This window comes from Armigeres subalbatus, chromosome 2, assembly GCF_024139115.2.
Source record: "Armigeres subalbatus isolate Guangzhou_Male chromosome 2, GZ_Asu_2, whole genome shotgun sequence".
In the NCBI taxonomy this organism is placed as follows: Eukaryota; Metazoa; Arthropoda; class Insecta; order Diptera; family Culicidae; genus Armigeres; species Armigeres subalbatus.
Genome location: NC_085140.1, coordinates 55837973 through 55856863, shown reverse-complemented (window position 1 = coordinate 55856863; position 18891 = coordinate 55837973). Strand labels below are relative to the sequence as shown.

The 18891-nt window shown below is 41.4% G+C and overlaps 1 protein-coding gene and 9 non-coding genes across 18 annotated transcripts in view; 6 read left to right on the top strand and 4 right to left on the bottom strand.

Moving 5' to 3' along the window:
* Positions 1 to 18891, top strand: part of LOC134208673 (uncharacterized) — a 111462-nt gene that overhangs the window by 42315 nt on the left and 50256 nt on the right. The gene's annotated exons all lie outside the window — the stretch shown is intronic.
* Positions 247 to 318, top strand: Trnap-ugg (transfer RNA proline (anticodon UGG)). Its single transcript has one exon. It is a non-coding gene; the product is annotated as a tRNA-Pro (tRNA).
* Trnap-ugg (transfer RNA proline (anticodon UGG)) lies at positions 1164 to 1235 on the top strand. Its single transcript has one exon. It is a non-coding gene; the product is annotated as a tRNA-Pro (tRNA).
* On the bottom strand, positions 1367 to 1438 carry Trnap-ugg (transfer RNA proline (anticodon UGG)). Its single transcript has one exon. It is a non-coding gene; the product is annotated as a tRNA-Pro (tRNA).
* On the bottom strand, positions 2348 to 2419 carry Trnap-ugg (transfer RNA proline (anticodon UGG)). Its single transcript has one exon. It is a non-coding gene; the product is annotated as a tRNA-Pro (tRNA).
* Positions 4246 to 4317, top strand: Trnap-ugg (transfer RNA proline (anticodon UGG)). Its single transcript has one exon. It is a non-coding gene; the product is annotated as a tRNA-Pro (tRNA).
* Positions 5084 to 5155, bottom strand: Trnap-ugg (transfer RNA proline (anticodon UGG)). Its single transcript has one exon. It is a non-coding gene; the product is annotated as a tRNA-Pro (tRNA).
* On the top strand, positions 6562 to 6633 carry Trnap-ugg (transfer RNA proline (anticodon UGG)). The gene has a single exon. It is a non-coding gene; the product is annotated as a tRNA-Pro (tRNA).
* Trnap-ugg (transfer RNA proline (anticodon UGG)) lies at positions 7126 to 7197 on the top strand. The gene has a single exon. It is a non-coding gene; the product is annotated as a tRNA-Pro (tRNA).
* Positions 11131 to 11202, bottom strand: Trnap-ugg (transfer RNA proline (anticodon UGG)). Its single transcript has one exon. It is a non-coding gene; the product is annotated as a tRNA-Pro (tRNA).

Below are 18891 nucleotides of genomic sequence, written 5' to 3'. Positions count from 1 at the left end.
TTTAATTTTATGTCAATAGATTGTATGAATCTATGAAGCACTCGTGTGCGACATTAGCTAAGCTATCCATAGTCAGTAGTTGTTATATCATGAGAAATAAAAATGACTAAATAACAGATAAATTACGTGGTGGAATCTTCATAAAAACAATGTATGAATATAGCAATCGATGTGTGAGTATAGCAATCGTTACTTTCCTATGTTGATGATTATAATTTATAATATGGAGCGATCGATTAAGCAGGTGGCTCAATGGTCTAGGGGTATGATTCTCGCTTTGGGTGCGAGAGGTCCCGGGTTCAAATCCCGGTTGAGCCCAGTTTTTTGTCGTAATATAATAAACAATAGTACAAAGTTACTCTTCTGGTTACCGTGGACCCACGGTAATACGACCATTTTTGAACACATTTTAATTTGAACCCCGTTGGCTAGAACATCGTTCAAATTAAAAAGAGTTTAAACGTCATTTAGCATGTGGGATCGAGAAAAGAATAATGGAACATCGTGAAACGGAACGGTGAATCAAAACAAAACGGCATAGAGTGGAGCCAGAAATCGTTTTTTCTGATGCTCATTGAATTAATTAAGTTCAAATTTAAAAATCAACCCAGTTAATATGAATGAGGTACCGGTATTCGTCTTATGGTTTCTACTTGTCTGTTTCATAGTAATAAATATTAAACGCGAGTCTTCTAAAAAAGGCCCACAATTCAATTTATTCCTGTGCATTCGTACATGACACATTAGATAGTGTAGCCGAAGTGAGAAAAAAAACCACGCTCCAGTAGGTTTATATAACACTTTTTTAAGTGAAAGGATAAAATTGTATGTTGACAAATACAACATTGCACAAAAAACTCGTCTTGTAGAATTACTGGTTGGGAGCTTGCGATTTAATGAATTTTATCAACACTGCTTATTATTGTGTTTTTTCTCCCATTACTGTTTATTACACGTATTAGCGGAAGTAAAATCGATGTTCTGTTCTTTTGTTTTGAAATGAGACAAATTTGTTACAGAAAAACGACAAATATAATTTTGTCTATTGGAAAGCGAAAACCGTCCAACTTCTTTTAATAAGGGGTCTTATTTATTAAATGTCAAGCCTTGATTTTCATTTTTATATGGAATTACATAGGACAATAATGCATTCCAAATCAAGAGGCTCAATGGTCTAGGGGTATGATTCTCGCTTTGGGTGCGAGAGGTCCCGGGTTCAAATCCCGGTTGAACCCATACTTTTATGAGAATTTAGTACTGATTTTGCATTGAATACTATTTGTTGCAACTACGTACACAATCATCACATTCTAAAACCAACAATATTTCTATTGACGTTGCTTGTTTCATAAGTTACAAAAAAACTGGGCTCAACCGGGATTTGAACCCGGGACCTCTCGCACCCAAAGCGAGAATCATACCCCTAGACCATTGAGCCACCTGCTTAATCGATCGCTTCGTCTTCTAAACTATAACCAATTACTATTCATTACTAAACTTTTAACAAATTACAATTTGCATGGAATTTTAAAATTTTGACCATCTATATTTATAAAACAAAGTTGGCATTTGTACGACCGCGCATCATATCATATGATATGATGAAACTGGAATACTTTGAAAATCAAAACACAATCTTTTTGATAAAATTGTATCAAAATGATAATCAATTTTTGGCGAGACAAAGTTCGCCGGGTAAGCTAGTAGTAATATATCGGGTATCAGAAAGTTGGCTCAGGCGGCGCGTTCCCCTCCAATTGGGAGATTTGTGCCTCGCCCCTTCATTGCCTTTCTCATCATTTACCTGACGGAAAGAAAAGAAGGAAAGGATGGGGTAGGACATGGAAATAGGAAAGGGATGATGGAAAAGGATGAAATTGGACCCTCCCCTCTCAGAAGCTGGGACTTCATGCAACTCTTTCCTGTGCATTCTTACATGGAACGACATTGGGTGCGAGAGGCCCCGGGTTCAAATCCCGGTTGAGCCCATACTTTTATGAGAATTTGTACTGATTTTGCATTGAATTCTATTCGTTGCAACTTACGTACACAATTCGGCACCAACATTTCAAAAGGTCGTAACTGCTTTTGTAAACAAGAGCTTCTCACGTCTCTGGTGGGCTAATTTGTGCTCACCCACGCAATCCAGGACTATTAAATGAAAGAAGAGGATTCGATGCTTCCATCAGTGGTATTGGATTGCGTGGGTGGGCTCAAATTAACCCACCATCGACGTGAGAAGCTTTTGTTTACAAAAGCAGTTACGCCCTTTTGAAATGTTGGTGCCGAATTGTCACAACCTAAAACCAACAATATTTTTCTATTGTATCAAAGGTTACAAAAAACTGGGCTCAACCGGGATTTGAACCCGGGACCTCTCGCACCCAAAGCGAGAATCATACCCCTAGACCATTGAGCCACCTGCTTAATCTATCGCTTCGTATTCTAAACTATAACCAATTACTATTCATTACTAAACTTTTAACAATTACAATTTTTAAATTTTGACCATCTGATGAGCGAAAAGATGGAAATTAAGGTTGAATAATGCAACATACCACACAAAAATTAAGCACAATGCAGTCTTGTTCATCATTCATTTATTCAGACTAAGGCCGAAGTGGCCTGTGCGGTATATAAGAGTCTTCTCCATTTGGCTCGGTCCATGGCTACACGTCGCCAACCACACAGTCTACGGAGGGTCCGCAAGTCATCTTCCACCTGATCGATCCACCTTGCCCGCTGCGCACCTCGCCTTCTTGTGCCCGTCGGATCGTTGCCGAGAACCATTTTCACCGGGTTACTGTCCGATATTCTGGCTACGTGCCCGGCCCACCGCAGTCGTCCGATTTTTGCGGTGTGAACGATAGATGGTTCTCCCAACAGCTGACGTAACTCGTGGTTCATTCGCCTCCTCCACGTACCGTCCACCATCTGCACCCCACCATAGATGGTACGCAGCACTTTCCTTTCTAAAGTGCACGTTTGTCCTCCATGAGCATCGTCCAGGTCTCGTGTCCTTAGAGGACTACCGGTCTAATGAGCGTTTTGTAGATTGTCAGTTTGGTACGGCGGCGAACTCTATTCGATCGGAGCGTCTTGCGGAGTCCAAAGTATGTACGATTTCCAGCCACTATGCGTCTCCGAATTTCTCTGCTGGTCTCATTTTCGGCAGTCACCAGTGAGTCCAAGTACACACATTCTTCTACCATCTCGATTTCGTCACCACCGATGCAAACTCGCGGTGGGTGGCTCACATTGTCTTCTCTTGAACCTCTTCCTATCATGTACTTTGTCTTCGACGTGTTGATGACTAGTCCGATCCGCTTGGCTCTCCTCTTCAGTCTAATTTGGGCTTCCTCCATCTTCTCAAAGTTACGTGCCATAATATCTATGTCGTCGGCGAAGCCAAATAGCTGGACGGACTTATTGAAAATTGTACCACTCGTGTTAATCCCTGCTCTTTGTATTACCCCTTGCAAAGCGATGTTGAATATCAGACACGAAAGACCATCACCTTGCCGTAACCCTCTGCGGGTTTCGAAGGGACTCGAGTATTCCCCTGAAACTCAAACTACGCACATCACCCGATCCATCGTCGTTTTGATCAAACGTGTCAGTTTATCCGGAAATCCGTGTTCGTGCATTAGCTGCCATAGCAGTTTTCGATCAATTGTTTCATATGCGGCTTTTAAGTCGATGATTTGATGATGTGTGGGCAAGTTGTATTCGCGGCTTTTCTGCAGTACTTGGCGAATGGCCTGAAAACACCTGGTCCGTGGTGGAGCGTTCGCCCATAAATCCCGCCTGGTACTGCCCCACGAACTCCCTTGCAATTGGTGCTAGTCGACGGCATAAAATTTGGGAGAGTACCTTGTAGGCAGCGTTCAGCAATGTGATTGCGCGGTAGTTGCTACAATCCAGCTTATCGCCCTTTTTGTAGATGGGACACACGACACCTTCCATCCACTCCTGCGGCAAAACTTCCTCCTACCAAATCTTGGTAATGACCCAGTGCAGCGCTCTAGCCAGTGCCTCACCACCGTATTCAAATAGCTCTCCTGGTAGTTGGTCAACTCCAGGGGCTTTGTTGTTCTTTAGCCGGCCAATCTCCTCCTGGATTTCCTGGAGATCCGGAGCCGGTAAAATTATGTCCTGCGCGCGTTCTACCAGGTCCATCACCATACCGCCATCTTCGTCTGTCATGTCATGTCATGTCGCCATCTTCGTCTGCCAAAATCAAGAGGCTCAATGGTCTAGGGGTATGATTCTCGCTTTGGGTGCGAGAGGTCCCGGGTTCAAATCCCGGTTGAGCCCATAATTTTATGAGAATTTGTACTGATTTTGCATTGAATTGTTGCACCAACGTACACAATCGTCACATTCTAAAACCAACAATAGCTCCCACAGTCTGTGATATTTATATTGGCATTTATTGAATCATAACACGCAGAAGAATCTTGTACGATTGAAACAACTATTCAGATTGTTGCACCAAATAACGTGGATAATGTTGTTTCAATCTTCAAAGTTGTTGTTTCAACGCTGATTCACTGCTTCATTCAATTGAACATTGTTGTTGTTTCAATCCTGCATCACATCACATGATTGAAACAATAATAATGTCGTTCTTTTGTCAACTACTCCATGATATAAAAAAAAACAGAAAAAACTGATTAACATAAATCATCCTGACTACATGAAGTAAGATTGGAGCAGAGGTAATATGGATGACTGTCTCTCCCCATGTAACTAGTTCGATTCTGATTCTGTCACTTTTTCCTCTTTTGTTGATGTTATCGTATGGTCGATAAAGTAGTTTCGCAGCATTTTCGAAAGAAAAAACAACCATGAGTATTGTTGCTCTCTGAAGCAATATTTGACAGTGACAGCTGAAAAGCATAGTTGAAACGAATATACACGAGAGTTGAATCAACAATCGCATATGCTTGATTCAATCCTGTTTCCAATTGAATCAACAATAAATATTGTTATTCATAAATCAATGCACAAATATTGTTGATTTGATGTAGAATCCGTTTGTGGATAATACATTTTTTTCTCCGTGAAGTTACAAAAAACCGGGCTCAACCGGGATTTGAACCCGGGACCTCTCGCACCCAAAGCGAGAATCATACCCCTAGACCATTGAGCCACCTGCTAAATCCACGCTTCGTCTTTTAAATTATAACCAATTACTATTCATAGTTAAACTATTAACAATTACATTTCTTTATAAGTAGCACCATATATGACGGTTCTCGCTTCTAGTCTCTGTTATTTATATGTTTTTCTTTTTTTAACCGATGATACAAATATTACTGTCTACAGATAACTGCTACTGCTCAATAACTCGACTTAGTCAATAACTGGGGTTATTTCATGCACTCAAAATAGGTATGAATTCATCATGAAACGGTTTAGAGATCTGATTATTTGAGTGGGAGAAATCCCGGGCTCAAATTCCGGTTGAGCCCACATAACATCTTGAGAAAATTGATGATTTTGAATTATGTCTAACCAAACTGCATAATATACACCATTACTTGGACTGTTTTTAAGTTTCCTCCTCAAAAAAACCTCTCGTACCAAAAGCGAGAATCATATCACTAGCCCATTAAGTAACCTAAAGAGGCCTTCCTTAGCGCGGCCAAGAGCATGCTGAAAATGGCTCCATTCGATTCCCGGTTTGGTCTAGGAAATTTACGGATTGGATATATTATCGTCTTTCCTGGGCATGTAGTAGGCATAACCGCTTTAGCGCATGATATACAAGTGTAAACAAGGTTACTTGATTTAAAAATCTCGCAGTGATTTGAACAGAAAGTTGTGAGGCGATAATAAAATGTCAAGATGAAGAAGAAGAAGAAAACTCGAGCAAGATACTGTCTTGTAGAATTACTGGTAGGAAGATTTAGATTTAAATGTATATTCAATCATTATTGATTTTATTGGCATTTATCGGTGAGTACAACATCTAAAGCTCAAAGTAAGAGGGAGCGCAACAATGAAGAACAGTATGGATAGGTGTCACAAGCGAGCGACGAGTATGAAGCGAACAGAAATTGAAATTTTGGTAGAGGGCCAGTTGTGAGAAAAGCATTGTTGAAATCGCTGTTATTCTGCCTAACGTCCACCCAGGAACGGCTTGGGTAGTAGCATGGTGACTACTCTTACCAAGACAGCCTCTTACTTTGAGCTTTAGATGTTGTACTCACCGATAAATGCCAATAAAATCAATAATGTTTGAGTCATGTACGGTGATCAAAAGACTTTCCCATTTAAATGTATATTTATCAAAACTGCTTATTATTGTGTTTTTTCTTCAATTACTGTTACACATTATTAGCGAAAAACGGATGTTCTGTTCTTTTATTTTGAAATGAGACGAATTTGTTACAGAAAAACGGCAAATGAAACGGTTCCTTTATATAATTTTGTCTATTAGAATGAAAAACGAAAACAGTACAAATTCTTTTAAAAAGGGATTTATTTAAGAAGGGTCTAGGACTTTCATTTTTATATGGAATTACATAGGCAATGATGAATCCACAATCAAGAGGCTCAATGGTCTAGGGGTATGATTCTCGCTTTGGGTGCGAGAGGTCCCGGGTTCAAATCCCGGTTGAGCCCATACTTTTATGAGATTTTGTACTGATTGTGCATTAAATTTTATTAATTCTATTCGTTGCAACTACGCACGCAATCTTCACAACCAGAAACTAACAATATTTCTATTGATGTTTATTGTATCAAAGGTTACAAAAAAAACTGGGCTCAACCGGGATTTTAAACCGTGACCTCTCGCACCCAAAGCGAGAATCATACCCCTAGACCATTGAGCCACCTACTTAATTTATCGCTTCGTATTCTAAACTGTGACCCATTACTATTCATTACTGCTTATCATTGTGTTTTTTTTCTCCCATTGCTGTTTATTACACATATTAGCGAAAAACGGAGGCAAAATCGATGTTCTGTTCTTTTGTTTTGAAATGTGAAGAATTTGTTACAGAAAAACGGCAAATGAAACGGTTCTCTTATATAATTTTGTCTATTAGAATGGGTCTACGTCTTTCATTTTTATATGGAATAACATAGGCAATGATGAATCCGAAATCTAGAGGCTCAATGGTCTAGGGGTATGATTCTCGCTTTGGGTGCGAGAGGTCCCGGGTTCAAATCCCGGTTGAGCCCTTACTTTTTTAAAGAAACAGTATTGTTCTGCACTGGTCCTCACAAGTTCTCACACTTCCACGGGTCGTCCGATGACAAAAGACCTGTACAGTTGTGTACTTAGCTGGTAGTGCAACCTGGGCACTGTTGTCCTTCTGACATCAGCTTGAGTGAGAAGGTGCGCCTCGAGCGTCTGTTTACCAGGAGGTGCGGCTTAAATAGCGTCTGCCTGGTACCCAGCGGCTGATTAACGAAATGCTGTATCTTCAGCTATGCCTAAGGTGGCAGCCCCATCATCGCGATGTAGGTAACGCGACCCCGGTAAGGTAGCTTACTGAAGCCTCTCAAATAACACGAAAAATGGAGATAGAAGAAAAAGAGAACGTTATTTTTGGCAACCGACCCGGCAACGAAATAAGGACTATGATTGGAAACTCGGTACCTGGAATGTCGGGACCCTAAATGAACCTGGACGAGTGAGCCTTTTGGCTCGCGAACTGCAGAAGGTTGGAATGAACGTGGCCGCTATTCAAGAAGTCCGATGGCCCAGATCCGGAGAACGTGAATTCCGAGACATGGACCCCACGACCAACACTGCATTCAAGTATAACATCTATCACAGTGGCGACGGAAAAGCAAAGCATGGAATTGGTTTCGTAGTGATGGGCAAGCAGATGGAGCGAGTGATGCGGTGGAAACCCATTAGCGAACGAATCTGTGTGTTGAGGATACGGGGCAAATTCTTCAATTACAGCCTAATCAACGTTTACGCACCGACAAACGATAAATCAGACGACGTGAAGAACACGTTTTATGAATGTCTTGATAAAGCCTATGGAGAGTATCCAAAGCATGACGTGAAAATTGTTATCGGAGACGCTAACGCTCAGGTCGGTAGAGAGGACTTTTTCCGTCCCATAATCGCTAGGGAGAGCCTTCACTCCGCTACAAATGACAATGGCTAGTAAATTTCGCTGCTGCCAGAGGGATGGTCATCGGTAGCACCTACTTTGCACGAAAGAATATCCGAAAGCACATCTGGAGACACCCAAATGGTGAAACTTGCAACCAGATAGACCATGTTCTGGTGGATAGGCACCATTTCTCGGATGTTATCGATGTGCGGACATCCAGAGGTCCGAACATTGACTCTGATCACTACCTCGTTGTCAGTAAAATTCGATCACGGTTGTCAACTGTATCGAACGAAAGATCACAGGGAACGTTGCGTTACAATATCTGGCGATTGTCGGCGGAAGGAGTATCGGCCGAGTACCGCCAGAAGCTTGACGAACGGATAAGTGCAATCAACGTGACAACATCAACGATCTATGGGAGTCGATCCATGGAGCGGTGAGCACAACAGCACGAGAAGTGGTAGGCACTGCACAGAGGCGACCCAGGACGGGTTGGTTCGATGTGGAGTGTCAGAGAGTGACAGACGAGAAGAACGTTGCCAGAAGCCGGATGTTGGTGTCGGGTACCCGATCGAATAGAGATCGGTACAAGGAAGCAAGAGCAGCCGAAAAACGAACTCACCGCAGGAAAAAGAAAGAGTATGAAAAAATTCACCATTATGATATGCGGAGGTTTTATGAGACTGTCAATGGCGTGCGGAGAAAGACAGCGCCGTCTCCCGTCATGTGCAAGGACCAAGAAGGGAATTTGCTGACAGATAAAACCAAAGTGGCTGCCAGGTGGAAGCAACACTTCGAGACGTTGTTGAATAGTGGAAGTGACGGTGCATCGGTGAACAGAATAAATATTAGCGACGATGGACAAGCTGTGGAGTCGCCTGCACTAGATGAGGTTAGAAAAGCTATTAAAGAGCTGAAAAACAATAAGGCTGCGGGAAAGGACCAGCTCCCGGCTGAACTTCTCAAACATGGCAGTGAGCAGCTTTATGAAGTTCTGCATCATATTATGTCGAAAATATGGGAAGACGAGGAAATGCCTGCTAGCTGGTTGGACGGCCTCATTTGCCCTCTCTTTAAGAAAGGGCACAGACTGGAGTGCGCCAATTACCGAGGAATAGCCCTCCTTAATTCGGCGTACAAAATTATGTCCCGTGTTCTGTTCAACAGATTGAGACCGCTTGAAGAGTCCTTCGTCGGCGAATACCAAGCAGGTTTCCGTGAGGGCCGATCAACGACGGATCAAATGTTTACCCTGAGACAAATGCTTGATAAATTCCGGGAGTACAAATTGCAGACACATCATCTGTTTATTGATTTCAAGGCGGCGTACGATTTAGTGAAACGGAACGAAATATGGCAAATTATCCTAGAATATGGTTTTCCGGCAAAACTGATATGGCTGATTCGTATAACGTTGGACGGATCGAATTCAAGTGTAAGGGCTGCGGATGAAATATCGACGTCATTTGTTACCTTAGATGGATTAAAGCAGGGTGATGCACTCTCGAATCTACTGTTCAATATAGCGCTCGAGGGAGCGATTAGGAGAGCTGGTGTGCAAAGAAGCGGTACCATTATCACGAGATCGCATATGCTCCTTAGATTTGCGGACGATATCGATATTATCGGGATTGATCACCGTGCCGTGGAAGAGGCTTTTATGCTTTTAAAAGGGGGAGACAGCGACGATTTTACTCACGATCAATACCAGCAAAACGAAGTACACGGTCGCTGGCAATCAACGTGGGTTCATTAGTGGTAGAAGAATTTTTGTATCTTAGAACATAAGTGACGTGCGATAATGATGTTACCCGCGAGGTGAAAAGGGCTTATTACGGACTTCGTAACCAGCTTAAGTCCCGTATTCTGCAAACGAAAACAAAACTCGCGCAGTATACTACTGTGATTCTTTCGGTGGTTTTATACGGCCATGAAACATGGACGTTAAAGGATGCTGATCGGAGAGCTTTCGGAGTGTTTAAGCGTAAGGTGCTGCGGACAATACTCGGCGGTAAACAGGAGAACGGTATCTGGCGGCGTCGCATGAATCACGAATTGTACCAGGTGTATAAAGGGCTTGGGCCCTCCTTAGCCGTGCGGTAAGACGCGCGGCTGCAAAGCAAAACCATGCTGAGGGTGGCTGGATCCGATTCCCGGTGCAGGTCTAGGCAATTTTCGGATTGGAAATTGTCTCGACTTCCCTGGGCATAAAAGTATCATCGTGTTAGCCTCATGGTATTCGAATACAAAAATGGTAACCTGGCTTAGAAACCTCGCAGTTAATAACTGTGGAATGCCAATAAGAAGAAGAAGAAGTATAAAGGACTGGATATTATAAAGCTTATTCAACACGGCAGATTACGGTGGGCTGGTCACGTTTTTCGCATGCCGGAAGAACGTCAAGCGAAGTTAATATTTAGTAGAGAATCCGGAAGAGGTCGCAGGCTTCGTGGAAGGCCGCGTACACGATGGCTTTTTGCACTTGAAGAGTACCTGAGGGCGCTCAATGTTCAGGGCGACTGGAAGCGATTGGCCCAGGATCGAGTCCAGTGGAGAAGGATACTCCATTCGGCGTAGGTTCATCGAAGAGCTGTAGCCCTTCAAGTACTGTTATGCTATGCATTTCACTGGACAGTTTTATGTTCAAGAATTGTTTCACTGTATCAAATTCATCTTATCTTAAAAATAATACATCGATTCTGTCACTGACATTTAACGACAAGATGTTATGATTGTCCATATCACACCCAAAATTTTATCATTGATTCTTCATGCGTGGAGAAAATAACATGAGAACAAATCAAGACAAAATTTTCAAAACGACTTACCTGCTTTTGTAAACAAAGATTCAATCGACGATTTGGCGAATCTCACGCAAAGTTCAACACCATCAATAGGTAGCGGAATCCTTCACCTACCTATTGATGGTGTTATTTGCGGGAGAGCTATCAGATTTGTCAAATCGTCGTTTGAATCTTTGTTTACAAATCAGATGAGTCGTTTTGAAAATTTTGTCTTGAAATTCTCATAAAAGTGTGGGCTCAACCGGGATTTGAACCCGGGACCTCTCGCACCCAAAGCGAGAATCATACCCCTAGACCATTGAGCCACTTGATTTCAAGCTTATTACTGTTCTATGTATTTCCATATAAAATTGAAAAGCAGTGACAATTGATTAAATTCGGACAGCCGATTATCTAACTGACAAACCTGTAACACTCATCAGCTTTCTCACGAATTCTTAAAAGTTCAGTATTTTAGTATGTTTACCTTTCTCTTACGGAAATGTTGTACAGAATGTTATAATGAACTTGTTTTTAAGATTTGTTTTTACAAAAGTCTTGATATCCATGACGAGACAACGATTTCTCCACCGTCCATTGCGATTCAGCACGCTCTAGACTTTGAACGTGTGTAGTTTTCACGAAAGTTTTGCATAATTTTTTCACCAAGCCTATCACCGAACCATTCGGTCTCCTCGCTTCGATTACTTGTCATTGGACTGGTCCAGCTTAGTAACATTTTTGTTTTATGCTGGTTTTATAACACTCTTGAAGAGTAAATTATGGACTTCAATAGCGTGATAAAACTTAAAATGATACTTGGGCAGCCTGGATAGAAAAATAATTTGTCGAGTTCTAAGGGCACCCTCCACACACTCAGTTTTTATTTCTGCAGCCCGGCTAAATCAGCACAGCAGTGTGCCCAGTAAAATATAAAACGGATATACCGTCAAAAATTAGGTTTATTAGCTGCGTTTCGGCAAATTATTTGCTGATTTTCAGAAACTTTGGCAGATATCTCAGCGAAAAACTTGTTTGCTGGGGCTCAGTTGTGCGAATGTCGGTAAAAGTTGGACAAATTGCTGAGATCCCGGTAAAAGTTTGCTGGATTTTGCCTTTGGTTGAGAAAATCAATCTCCAAAAAGCTTAATCCGTTGTTGCATGAGCTGGCGCATTTGATTTGAAGTTTATTTGGGGTTTCAGCAACTCTTTTGTTCTAGAGCGCCTTTTTGACTGACTTGAAATATTTTGTTCGTAGAACGAAAACCGAAAGTAATTCATATAAAATCATTCGTCCATTTGTTGTTGGATATCCTCAGTTAGAGGGTAGAAGGACATCCGATACGATTTGTGATCCATTGGATCTGCTGCACGTATGTTGTACAAGAAAATGGGTAATTTTGGCTGAACCCCGACCATATAAATTTCAAATCAAATACGCCAGCTTATGCAATAACCGATTAAGCTAAAATTATCAGAGAATGATTTTCTCAACCGAAGATGAAATCCTCGAGGGAGTACTGCCTCTGGGCCAGTCTACTTGTCATCTTTCAAACTAAACGCAGTTCCACCAACCGGAGCTTTTCACTTAGCTTGACGACATATGATCGCCTTCACAGTGGCTCTTACAAAGTGGTGGAATTGAATGAGAAGGTACTAACTTGCCTTATGGAAAGTAAAGTTTTTACTTTTAAAACCTAATATTGTGATGATGAACAGCATCTCTCACAAAGTTTATCTTTTTTCAAGCGTTCGTTCAGTTCGAAGAGTGATGAATTTCGGAACTGTTTGCAAAACGCACAGTAAAGTCAAAATAAACAACGTCCAATCCTCTTCGTGCATTTGACCCCGTCAAGTAACAAGTATGCAGATCGCAATGTTGAACAAATTCAAATTGACGTTACAATATATATCTAAGCCTCAACCCATTCATACCGCACCGATACTAATGCCATTGGCATTCATTCAAAGCAGCGGAGATTCATTCACACTTCATGTCCCCCACGTGCATGACAAGCTAATCGAATGCAGTTGAAACAAACGGACTCAAGTTGATAGTGTAGCCTGTTTCGCGTGTAGCTTGGTATCTTCCCGTTCCCAACCCAGTCACATGAACAGGCGGCGATGTTGTGGTGGCACACGCCATGCACTCGCTAGTAATTATGCTTCACCGCATCCGAACTGAAACTAACTGAACGAGCACCGACCGCGCGCTGTCTTCCCCCGCTATGGAGTCCAACGTCCCTGGCGTCATCGCGACAGCGAGCGTGGCGTGGCTGTTTTGAATTGAATTTTATTCTCCGCGCTAACTACATACTGCTGCGCATACCAACACTGCATCAACAAATGCTTCTGCCTACCACAATTTTTCAGGTGCAATTCTGGATAACCGCGAATGTATGCTCCAATTCATCCCGGCAGAGTTAGACCCAGAATATTGAAATGCAGCAGCAGCATCGGCAACATCAGAAACATATTTGTAGGGGAAAACCGGGTTCGTACGCGGCCGGTCGAAATTCGAATTAACTCCAAGCTAACTACGAACTCCCCTTTAGCATCTGTTGGATTTTTTTCGTTTGCTGTGTTGTTATTCAAAGTCCGCAGACTGCATGCATATTTGTATCGAGTTTGGATAGTGGTGTTCCCCTCGTTTACTGGTCGGACACGGGGGACAACGGAAGGGTTGCGTGGATTAATGTATTAATGAGTCGAATGATTCTCACTTGCCACGGTCGCCACCGTTGTCGTCAGTGGTGAACAGTGCACTGTGGGTCATAATGTAAATTGATGAAACAATAATTGGTTTGTGTACGTATCTGTTCTTAACTTCAGAACGGCTCTGCAATGTTTATAGATAATTTTCTCATATACAAATCACGAGTAAAATTGGGGAAAACGTGAAATTATCAAATTACGATTTATATGGTATTGCATGGGCAAAACGGCAATCACGACTCCTTTGCAGAACAACGTCCTCCGCATTAAGTATAGAGAATTATAACTTCTTCCTCTCTTCATCGCTAGTATACCATCACTGGGATATTGCCGCCTTGGAAATTAGGACAATACGTTCCATTGAACATGAAACAGAAAATCAATAAAATTCGAACTTTTTTCCGTATAACAAATGAACCACTCGTTGAATGTTTTTGGAGTACGCGAGCAACGCGACGTATGCAGAAAACTACAAGAAGTTGATGGATCTAAGGGACATGGATTGCACAAGCTCATCAAAAATTGTGCCCACATGCTTGCTTGTGGAATTCTTTCTTCTCAAGATAGAAAGAAGCATTAATTACACCTATGCTACAGTGACCAGACGTCCCGGAATATGCGGGACAGTCCCGAATTCAGTCTACTTGTCCCGGAAAATGTCCCGCATTCCATGATGAATCTGTAAAGTCTGGAGAATCTATGAAATGAGAAAGGGTCTAAAAAATTGGCAATAGATCCGAATAATCAAAAGAAAAAGAGGACTTGGGCAGTCTAGAAGGTTTACTGAGCTATAAGAATGAAGGTATTCGCGCCAATACTTTCTTCTTTCTTTTGATATCCTTCTTCCCAGTCCACTAACCTCGAGGAACCGCGTGAGAATCGGCTTCCAAATAGTTAACTTGTGCCAATCCTTTCCCCATACACCTTGCATACACGCAAGGAATCGACAGTTCAGTCCACAACAAAACTACGCCCAGCCAGCTCTCATCGACGAAATCGCCAGTTTTATAAGAAGTGACCTTCAAGAATTTTGATTCATTTAAGAAGAAGAAAAATATAGTTTGAGTTGAAAAAGCAACTCGTCTTTCAATCCACCAGGAAGCCAGCAAACAGGCTTTATGAAGATTTGGGTTAATAATTCCTATTTTCTGTCGAGTTGCCGGTTGTGTAAGAAATATCTGGAGTTCTGAAAAGTTTGGTTCATGACAATGATCTGAAACGGAAGGACCTGAGTCAGGGATGCCCAACGTATGGCCCGCGGGCCGGTTGCGGCCCTTGTCTCCATGCATTGGGGCCCGCAGCGTATAAGAAAACAAACTTCATAGCCGGCCCGAAAGATTTTCTATCTGGTTTGAGAAGCTCCTTCTTATTATTTATAAATAAATCTGGGCAAGTCAAGTGGGCGGAGTCAAATAATGCGGCGTCACGGATCTTGACAATATGGATGAAATTTTTCCAGGGCGGAGAACTTGTTAGGGAACGCATATCGGCTGTTGGTGATATCGTGTGCTCCTTCAGTAAAATTAGTTTCTCGTGAAGGTGAAGAGTTAAAATTTTCACAGAAGATTTGAAAGCTACGTTACGTGAAAAAGCCACCTGCTACTGATTCTACCTGGTCGCAATCGATAAAAATACTTAATGTAAAAACAAGGCACATGTAGCTGTCTTCATAAGGGGAATTTATGATGATCTTCAAATCACAGAAAAATTAGCAGCTTTGGGCCCAATGAAGAAAACGACTAGCTAAGCAAAGACTGCTTCAATGTCTTAGCTGTAACGATTTTCATTTCATTTTTACCTCATGCCACAGTTAAACAATATAGCTGGCTGATGACATTTTAAAATTGTAGAAAATCTCAGTCATATTGATAATCTGACCATTTCAAAAAAGTGGTACTATTTGGTTGCCGGAAAACTCACGAGACAAAACGCCTTCTAGCTGGATTCACTAGATGATGTAAGTGATGCGATCTATGGGATGGAAAATAACACTAATTCGCTGTCTCGCCACGAGAAAAATGCTAAACCACGCACGCCCGGTGGCATATGAAAACTGAGGACAACCGCGTTTTGGACGACAGAACGGACGCGCAACAGTCTGTACCTACTTTCCCGATAGCTACCGCAAAATATGGTAGATCGTACTTATCTCAACCGGAATAAAGCGCAATACATGCGCATGAGCCAATTCACAGGAAATATTTGGAATTTTCGCGGAAAACAGTTAAGAATGTATAAGAAATTCTTTGTATTCAATGAGAAGTTGTTCAGAATTACAAGGAATATTTTTTTGGAAGTTCCACAGGAGATTTTCTGGAATTCAAACGGATTTTTTTTTATTCCGATGGTAAATTTTTAGGAATTACGGGAAATTGTTTATGCCCGAAAGTTATTCGGCAAATTGAACGTTAGGCCGAAATGCTCGAAAACGGATTGACCAAAAATGACATATGGCCAAAAGCGACATAAGGCCGAACCGGTAATTTGGCCGAAAAAGCAGTTTGCCTTAACAGTTTGCCTTAACGTGTATTTGAAGGTAGCGGAAACTGGGGTAATATGCACCCCCGGGGCAAAACGATCCTTTGGCATTTTTGAGTACATTTTCGGCAGTTTTTCGATAGTATTTGCTACAGAGCATGTAGTTCGGAGCTTGAACTACCAACTTACTAGTAAACATTCTTGAAAATATTTCTGGAATACCGCTAAAAAAGCCAAAAGGTCGTTTTGCCCCGGGGGTGCATATTACCCCAGTTTACCCTATACCCCTTAGTATGTAAGCAGATGAATTAAGATGGATTCATTCATCCGTTCAATGATTGCATTATGCACGATTCATCGACGGTTGTCGATCAGCGCATAGCAAGCCATGACTCTACCTCTTCCTAAAACTGACGGTGGCACGTGACGGACGTATACAGCGAGGGCTCCAGAACAACATTCTCAGTCGAATGGTCTTTCCTAATCAGTTACGACAGTGGTTCTTTCTATGAAACGACTTTTTTCGGCCCAAGGAGCAGTTCGACCGATCGACGTTTCTATGTTAGTATGTCCATGTCAGTCAAATGGCCCTTTCTGCCAAACGGCATTTTAAGTCAAATGACCAGTTGTTCATTTCGGCCAAATGACAGAATAGTTTCGGTCTAATGGTTTGTTCTGTCAAATGACATATTCGGCTGAACAACTTTCAGCCATATGGCTTTTTTCGAGGTTTGACTGTAAGTCATTCGACGAAGGCCATTTGTTCGAATGCCACTTGGTAGATTGTCATATAGATTGTCAAATTCCGCTGATCGACCGTAACGGTTATTAGGTCGAAAATAGTTTCGCCGAAAATGCCATTTATCTGATAGCGACATATGGCCGAAAATGACATTGCCAAATAGGTCATATGGCCAAAAATGTCCACCCGTTTGACCTATTCGGACAAATGATTTTTTCGGCAGAATGTTCAGTTTAGACCAAAAACACTTTCGGCCGTATGTCCATTTCAGTCAAATGAAATTTCGCCAAATGACTTTCGGCATAACGGGTTGTTCGGTCAAATCACATATTCAACCAAACAACTTTCGACCTTGTGGCCTTCAGCCAAATGACTTTCGGCCAAACGGCCCTTCTCCATTCAAGAGTTTGATTTCATCGAGAAGTTCTTTAGATTGCAATGGAATGTCGTAGGAAATGTCTGCGAAAAATTCTTTGCAAATTTCACTAGAAATTATTTGAAGCTTTCACAAGAAGTGATTCCATTTTTTTTTCGTGGGAAATTCTTCGGAATTTACTTACATTTTCCGCAGAATTCATCTAAATTTGTGGATTTCAACGGAAAATTTTTCGGAATTAATTTTTGCGGAAAGATTTTCAAATTTCAACGGGAAATGGAATTTGCAAGGAATTACATTTTCGATAAATTCTCCGAAGTTTCAACTGAATGTTTTGGGGATATCAATTTGGAAATTCTACGGACTTCTGCAAATTTGAATCGGCGTGGTTAAATCATAGATTAACGGCGTGACACGGTGCATAGGTGTCGGCATCGGCGTGATGCTAAAAACTACCGGCGACGATGGCTTGGCGCACACCTCTACGCATAACTACTTTATTGCAATTATTTAATACATTCAAATGCTGCACCATTTAAAAAAATGAACTCAATTGATTTTGTACAAGTCCTCAACCAACATTTTTCAGCTTTCAATCTATCCCAACCAGGGTTTGCAGAAATCGCTCTCAATAGATAACGAACAACGATAAAAGAGAGGCAAAAACCTCTTCGAATCATAACAAGCCATGAAAACAAAACTATCGCACTTGTATACAAGTTGAAAAAAAACTGATTCGGATAGGCGGCCCCCGATGGGGTTTGATAAAACGCTTTGCTCTCGCTGATTTCATGTTGGGGAGTATATTTTTTTCGCATAGCTGTGTAAAACTAGTTAAAATGCATAATCAGAACCGGTGCCCCCCGCAATTGGGGCTTATTGAAAGAAATGTATCATGGGTTGTAGACCCCCGAATCGTAACAGGTACCGAAAAACGTCTCTCACGGTATGCAACCTATCGATAGTGTATACAGACTATAGACACTATAGGTTCCATAGACGAACCTTCCAATTCTATTATTCTATAAAACTATTCTATAAAACTCTCGAATGCTCAAAACTCAACTAAAGAAACCAAATTAATCCACCTAGCGATGGTGATGCCTTCCCGACCAGTAGATAGTAACAGAACTTGTTATTTTGTTACAACAGTTTTTCATAACAGCGGTTGTTATAAAACATGTACCATTAGTATTTAAAATATCAAAAAATGTAATAAAATATCTACTAGTTTTAACAAAAATATTACTAAATATGTTATCAATTGTACGAAAATATAACTCAATGTGTTACATAAAAAGTGGTGAAAATAGCTTATACTATAACCAATTATGTTCTTGAAAAGATTATGTTTATCCATAATGTAGGCAATTAACTTTGTCCAGCTGGTTAAATTTTGAATGTAGGTTCAAGTTTTACTGAAGGTGGTACCTTCGTTTTTTTTTCCAATTCCTATCTACCAAAAATGTAGGCAATTATATTTCGGTAAAAATAAACATAACACATTATGTTATAATCATGTTATGACGATCATGAAATTTTCTTTCATCCATCTTTGACAGAGAATTTATAACAAAATTATTGCAAGTTTTGTTATTTGTAACAAGATGGTAGGCTATAGCCCAAGAATACGCGCAGCAGCTGGAAGTGGCACTTCCAACGGAAGGGCAGCTAGGCGCAGCGTCTCTTGAAGATGGCTGGAGA